This window comes from Uranotaenia lowii, chromosome 1, assembly GCF_029784155.1.
Source record: "Uranotaenia lowii strain MFRU-FL chromosome 1, ASM2978415v1, whole genome shotgun sequence".
Taxonomy (NCBI): Eukaryota; Metazoa; Arthropoda; class Insecta; order Diptera; family Culicidae; genus Uranotaenia; species Uranotaenia lowii.
In genome coordinates, this window is record NC_073691.1 from 131,717,234 (window position 1) to 131,724,680 (window position 7,447).

A 7,447-nucleotide genomic window follows, 5' to 3' on the forward strand; every position below is an offset into this window, starting at 1 on the left:
ATGAATCGAGAGGTATTGTTGAAACAAAAGGAAAATTGTGGGTCATCCAAAACAGATTCGTTTCCTGTGGCAGCGATAAACCAAAATTGGCGTAACAATCATGCATTCAGAACTGGAAGAAACCATGGATCATTCCAAGGTGGGCGCAAAATGGATGTAAGTCGTGAAACTAAAGAATGCATAGCCTGTGGGTCATGGAGACATCGTGTAGGTGACAAATATTGCCCAGCTAGGAATGCTAACTGCAACAGATGCCAAGGAAAAGGCCATTTCTTACGTAAGTGTCCCAACGGTCGTAATAGCTTCACTCGAAATCGTTATTCATGGAAAAACCTTGAGAATACAAACGCCTTACGTTGGAAGGAAGTTTCAGAAACGGTAGCAGATCATAACGGTGGTCATTCAACCAACAATTTATCAAATCCAGAGGTATGAGTACTTTACATTTTGTTACATTATACCATTCTTAAAACTTTTCTTAATATTATTAAATTATTTAAAAAAAAATGAATTAAAAAAAAAGAGAAGAAAAACCCGAAAGTAATGCGCTTTGTTTATTTTGATAGGAAAACTCATCAAGTAATGGGGTTTTGACTTGTTTTATCGATCATTTGCCAGTGGATTTTTTAATCGACTCGGGTGCGGTTATTAATACCGTAACCGAAAATATTTGGGAGCAGTTATTATCTACCAACACGCTCGAATTTTTATAACCATTTATGTTTCTTAAATAACCATTTTTTGATATTTACTTAAGAACCGCCAATATGGTTATTTTCCAATAATTTTTCCTGAAAGGATTTTAACCATTTTGGTAGTTTTCGAGTATAAACCAGAAAATGGTTGAGTAATTTGCTGTTCTCTGTATCGCCATTTTGAAAGCGGTTTACATTTCAGCTGGACGCCTTTAAAGCAAATTTTTTTCTCCGCAGAAGTGTATCCTGTTTTCCAATAAATCGGTTCTAGGAATCGTAGAAACATCAAATTTAATGATGGGGAAAGGTAAGTGATTTAAATATTATTCAAGTGATTCGAATTATTCAAGTGGTTATTTCAATTTTCATCATAAACAAAAAAATTTCAGGGTACCGTTTGGATGACGCCGGTTCCATTCCGTTTGAAACACCAACAAAATTGACAAGGACGAGGACTCATTCACCGGTCCAACGCTACAAAAAGAAATGGTTTCAAACAAGTTCAAAAGGGATCGTTTTTCTCACCATCCGGAAGAATCTGGAACGGGCCGGAATGTTCGAAAAAATCTCCCACCGGGCGTGGATGAATGGATCCCCCTCTCGTTAACGGATTGCAAACTATTAATTATGGCATTGGCCATCCGCAGCGCTCGTTGGGGGAACTTCTCTACCGGGTGATTTGGCTGCTTTTAGTATTTGCCCAAACTGCAATATTATAGTAAAAGGCAAACAAAACATTATAATGGGCTATAATTTATTAGTGTAACGTAAAAGAAATGGAATAAATATTCTGACAATTCTTTTTCCCAAATTCTTTCAACAATTGCAATTAATTTTACAAATCACGCAAAACTGCACTTACGGTTAAAAAATAACCATTTTCTAATTGCTATGGTATCTTTCTTACGGTTAAAAAATAACCATATTTCAACTTCTCCCCGAAAAGTCATTTTATGAGTTCTCATGGAAAACTCATAAAATGGCATTTCCTGGGAAAAGGTTAAAAATGGTTATTTTTGAATCGTAAATGGTTTAATAGTTTCTAGCGTGAATGCAAAATTGTTTAAAAAAAAGTTCCAATGCGACAGGGAATTTACAGCGTATGCGTGTGAGAAACCGCTCAAAGTTATAGTCATTTTTGAAGCCTGGATTTCGATTAATGAGACAAAACCAACAAACTATGCCGATTTTTTTGTAGTACAAGGTGCTCGAAGATGCTTACTAAGCAAGAGAACTTCCGAAGATCTCAAAGTTTTGAAAGTAGGTGGTCTGGATGTGCAACACATAAACGAGAAACCAAAAATATTTCCAAAGTTCCCTAACGTACAAGTAAAGTTATCTATTGATCGTTCAGTTGTCCCAAGGAAAATCTCGTATTTGAGGATTCCTGTGGCTATGGAAGATAAAGTGAATAAAAAAATTCAGCAAATGCTGGACACTGACGTAATAGAACCAGTAATCGGACCAGCAGATTGGATATCTCATATGGTTGTTGTCCCGAATGGGACCGATGATGTCCGTCTGTGCATCAATATGCGTTATCCAAATCAAGCTATCAAAAGGGAGCACTATCCCCTACCGCTTATCGAAACGTTGCTGAACAAATTTAAAGGTTCGAGATTATTTTCGAAGTTAGATATCACCTCTGAATTGTTAACGGGTAGGCCTGCAAAGGTCCTTCTGCCCTCATTAAGAACCGAGGCATATTGGAGCCGTGATGATGAAGTACGGGACAACGATTCAATACAAAAAATGAAAGGAAAAATGTATGCCGATAAACGTCGACATGCAAAAAAATCCGGTATCAAAGTTGGAGATATGGTGATGATGAGAAATTACGATTCCGGTAAATTACAACCAGGCTTCCAACCGGAAAAATTTAAAGTAATCAAAAGGAAAGGAGTGGACGTACGCGTAGTAAATGAAGATGGCGTTGTGTACCGACGTCCGGTAAGTCACCTTAGGCTTTGGCCAATTCCGCGACAGGCTATCACTTCTTCCGATAAGGATCAGGAAACACAAGATAAATCTTCAAAATCGTTCGGTAAGGTTGATCATATTACACTTGAACATTTGGTTTGGTTTCTAAAATTTATTCTGCACGTATAATATTCCTGAGCTATTCACTTATATACTTATCTTTTAGAATCTGAGAAAGTTGAATCCGATTTGATGAAGGAACCGATGGCAGATGATCCAAGCGCAGCTTCGAAGGAGAGGCCAAGACGAAATCTTAAGAAACCAATTCGATTTGCGGAATAAATTTGGGAGTTTCTTCAAGCCTTGATTCCTGTTCAGGTACTTAAGTACAATTAGAGTACTTAAGTAGAGTTCGGATGCTTGATTTCGGTTTAGGTATCACTTAACTTCGGCCCAGTCGTTGCTTAAATCCATTTGCTTGAGTTCAATTCAGGTCTTGCTTAAGACCAGTTTCAGTATTCGAGGCTTCATTAGAAAGACTTCCAAACTTGCTGAAAATTTTGATGAAAATGATTTTCATGCCAGAGAAAATTTTAAGATTGCTTTGATTTTTTTTCTTATTTGAGGAGCTACCTACTTTGTTTTTTTTTTAATTAAAATAAATTCGTTTTGTTTTTCGAGGATGAGATGAGATGTGGAGTCTTGATGAAATGTGATGCTACAAATATACAGCTTATGTCAATACGAAAAGTGATGCCCGGTTTGAATAGCTTTGAAAGAGGGAGATGACAATAGGAATCGAGGGAGAAAGAATTGTAACGGTCAGTTTACGGCAGGTTGCGAATGAATGTGGTGGTTTTCAATAAACGATTGCTGAAGTTTTGTGCACATATTAAAGCGTGTTTTAAGTAGTTTTAATTGAAGAAGATCGAGGTCCCTACAGCACAAAAGTACGTATTTTCTTAAATAAATTTTTATGAGGATTTGTTTCGTACTTCCTATAGCATTAATTTTTCACAAAAACACATATTATAAATTTTGAGCATCATGAAATAAGCTCTTATGATCTTAAAATCACCTTGATCTATAATGTACGCACTGCAACATAATGTACACATTGTTTCTCAATTTCTACCATCATACATTTTTTTTTGATTTTTCACTTTTATCAATTTTAAAACACGTTTTTACTTAAATTTGTTGACTCGAGGCATATAGAGCACCACTGATCGAGGCACGATGAGCATTTTCTGCCGTAGAATCTAGCAGTGAATTAAAATAGATTGATAGAGCCACAACTTGACTAGTTTACATCCGACGATTTTGCCTATTGGTAAGATGTCGGAGAGGTTATCAAAAGACTAGAGTTCGATTTTTGTTCGAGGTGATTTTTTCCATTTACAATTCATGATCGATTTTTTTATTGTTACATTATACGGCTAGTAGCATCATCTGCCAAACAAAGCACCAGAAACATAATGTATGAGCGTGTGTGAATTGTTTGTATTCTACAAACAGACCTAAATTATTTTGTTATTGTTTTGTTTGATGAATCTACGACTCACCTGACTTCTTTGAGTTGAATTCGCTGCTAGTTTCCTCGGCAGAAAACGCTCATCGTGCCCTGATTAATGGTGCTTATACTGCGCCAGGGGGGGGGGGGGGTCTCATTATGCCCCTACAGTGGCTGGTTTTCAGCTTTTGGCCAAAATTTTTAAAATGCATTTTTCAACGTTTTCATCTCGTTTTTCAAATTTTTCAAACAAACGGAGGATAATGTGCAACACGAGACCCCATAGTAGTCATATCACCTCTTATTCACAACTCTAATCTCTACCTCCCCGCGGTGCCGGCTGGGATGCGAGTAACCTAAGCAGAGATCGGGTACCCAACCCCGGTGGATGCTTTGATCCCATGCAGACTGAGAAGGTGACCGCACGCGTCTGTTCTCCAGGTCAGGGGCGGCGTGCAACAACAACCGAGAGTCTGTTCTCCAGGTCAGGGGCGGCTCAAACAGCGTCTGTCTCGCAGCGAGCGGCTGAATTTATGAAATGCGGCTCCCGCCAGCTAAGGCCAAGATGGCAGCCCCATCGCGGGATAGGGACTTTAGGCTAACAACCTACTGCTCTTGATATTCCAAATTGTTACAGAAACTGAGAGAAGAAATAACCGAATTGGAACTTTGGCAACGACTTTTAGCATGAAAACACGGACTAGAATTGAAACTTGGAATGTTTTGACCCTTGCCCAGCCAGGTAAGCTGGCTCAACTTGCTAGAGAAGCTAGCCGCCTCAAGCTAAAGATATTGGGACTGAGCGAAGTCCGTAGGCCTAACACTGGAGAACACAAGACACTGCCCGGGCAAGTACTGCTTTACTCTGGCATACGAGGAGAACACGCTACTCGGGAACGAGGAGTTAGTTTCCTATTAAGTCCGCAGGCCCATGCAGCCCTCATAAGATGGGAACAGATAAACGAAAGAATAATCGTAGTCAGATTCAGAACACAGGTTAAAAACCTTACAATGGTCCAGTGTTATGTGCCAACTGACGTTGCCGATTTGCAGGAGAAAGAGCAGTTTTACAGTCAATTGAACAGCGTGGTTGAGAAAATTCCGAAGGGTGACATTCAAATCCACTTAGGCGACTTCAACGCAAAGATTGGATCCGATAACCAGGACTTTGAGCACATCATGGGGCGCCATGGCCTAGGACCGATGAGCGATAACGGAGAGCTGTTTGTAGAATTTTTTGGCAACAACAACATGGTGATCGGTGGATCGCTCTTCCCCCATCGACTACCGCTGCTTGTCACCGCTGCTTTTTCTCATCGTAATGGATGAGATCTTGACTGGATCGATTGACTGTAGACCAAACCGAGGATTGCCGTGGAATCGATCAATGGAGCAACTGAACGACCTTGACCTGGCAGACGATATTGTTTTGCTCGCCCAAACACAACAAGACATGCAGAGCAAACTCGATGACCTCACCGAAAGCTCCAAGGCAGCAGGTCTCAAAATCAATGTAGGAAAGACCAAGTCGATGGTAATCAACATAGAAAATCGTTCCAATCTCGTGGTAGCTGGAAAACAGGTTGAGAAAGTGAAGTGCTTCCAGTATCTTGGTAGCCAGATAACGCCTGATGTTGGTACCAAAAAGGACATCGAAACCCGGATCAGAAACGCCCGATTTGCTTGTGCGAGTCTCCGAAACATCTGGCGCTCACGCTAGGTCTCTCTACGAACTTAGATCCGAATCTTCAACTCAAACGTCAAATCCGTATTGTTGTACGCAGGGTTGCCAACATTGTTTTTCAAAAATGAGGGAACTGGAGAAAAAAAATCAGGCAAAATCAGGCTACTTTTAAGTAATGGAAATTCCGCTCAAAGTGATAGCCTTTTTTTGGTCATCACTCCACATTTTCACTCTAATATGTGTTGTGAGCCTATTGGTTGAATAATTCTACTGAATCAAAGCACTCGAAAGATACCCTTTGGTTCTTTTTTTAAAATAAAAATTAAAGGGAATCTTTCGATTGCTTTTTTTCAGCCACAGTTTCACTTTTTAACTTCAGCAATGGTACCAAATCCAGTTCCTTACTACCCATTTTTTATCACATTCACAAAAATCAGGCATATTTTACAAAATTCGGGAAATTCAATGGCTTATCAGGTTGTCAGGCAGAGCCTCTTAAATCAGGCACATTGGCATCTCTGGTTGTACGGGTGTGAAACTTGGTGCACATATGTGTTGACGACGCAAAAACTGCAAGTTTTTGTAAACCACTGCCTGCGGAATATCATCCGCGCTTGGTGGCCTGGCAACTGGATCTCGAATGAGGAACTACATCGCCGGTGTCATCAAAGGCCGCTAGAAATCGAGATTCGGGAACGTGAGTGGAGATGGATTGGGCACACACTACGAAAAGATGAAAACGAGATTTGCAGGGAGGCGCTAGACTGGAATTCAGAAGGACAACGAAGAAGAGGCAGACCCAGAAACTCGTGGCGGCGAAGCCTAGCCGCTAAAATCCGAAGTGTCGACGAGAATCTTGACTGGGACCAGGTGAAGACGCTGGCTCCGGATCGTCAACAGTGGAGGTCTTTTACCACGGCCCTATGCACCGGAGGATCGGCGCGGAATCATTAAGTAAGTAAGTAAGTATTAATAAGATAAGTATTATAGGATTATTGTATAATGTGAAGGCTTTATGATGTGAATAAATAAGTTTTGCAGAATAATTGAAATTTGAATTTTAGTTATTTTTACACCTAATTCGCAAGAATCGTATTACAATCACTATTATACACATAAAATGCTACATAAAGTGGTGCACAATATCGTTTTATGGTACCAATCGTACAATCCTTCATCCCACCTCGTATAAAGTGTCGCTTAAACAGTCTTTACAATCTTTACACTTAGCTTATGCGCATTTTTCAGCGAAAACCGGGTTTTGGGGGGTCATTTTCACTTGAAAATATGATGAAAACAAGAAATGGGGATCAAGTAATTTTATTCTCTCCTAAAGTTTCCACAAACTAATATTTGAAAAATCTGAGATTTTACAATCTAACGCGAAAAAAAACAATCTAAATCGGTCATGATTAGACGAAATTGCGTGCATTTTAAATTGATTGTTCCGGTCGTGGTGGTCAACATTTTGACGCCTCATTAACAGTGGTGAATGTCAACATTTTGACGCCTCATTAACAGTGGTGAATGTCATCCTTGAAAATGTCAGCCCATTATTGAAGCCTAACAACTTTTTCATGTTAACTTTAATCGAAATGCAGTTTTCGGATGAAATATTTGTCATAATTTAGCGAC

General features: G+C 39.6%; 2 long non-coding RNA genes across 2 annotated transcripts; one reads left to right on the forward strand and one right to left on the reverse strand.

The window, feature by feature from the left end:
- The first annotated feature begins 839 nt into the window (after nucleotides 1-839).
- On the forward strand, nucleotides 840-1,506 carry LOC129740287 (uncharacterized). Its single transcript, XR_008736192.1, has 2 exons — nucleotides 840-1,002; nucleotides 1,085-1,506. It is a non-coding gene; the product is annotated as an uncharacterized LOC129740287 (long non-coding RNA).
- LOC129740288 (uncharacterized) lies at nucleotides 1,048-2,703 on the reverse strand. Its single transcript, XR_008736193.1, has 3 exons — nucleotides 2,608-2,703; nucleotides 1,221-1,400; nucleotides 1,048-1,169 (listed from the first exon to the last, which is right to left on the reverse strand). It is a non-coding gene; the product is annotated as an uncharacterized LOC129740288 (long non-coding RNA).
- Nucleotides 2,704-7,447: the final 4,744 nt, after the last annotated feature.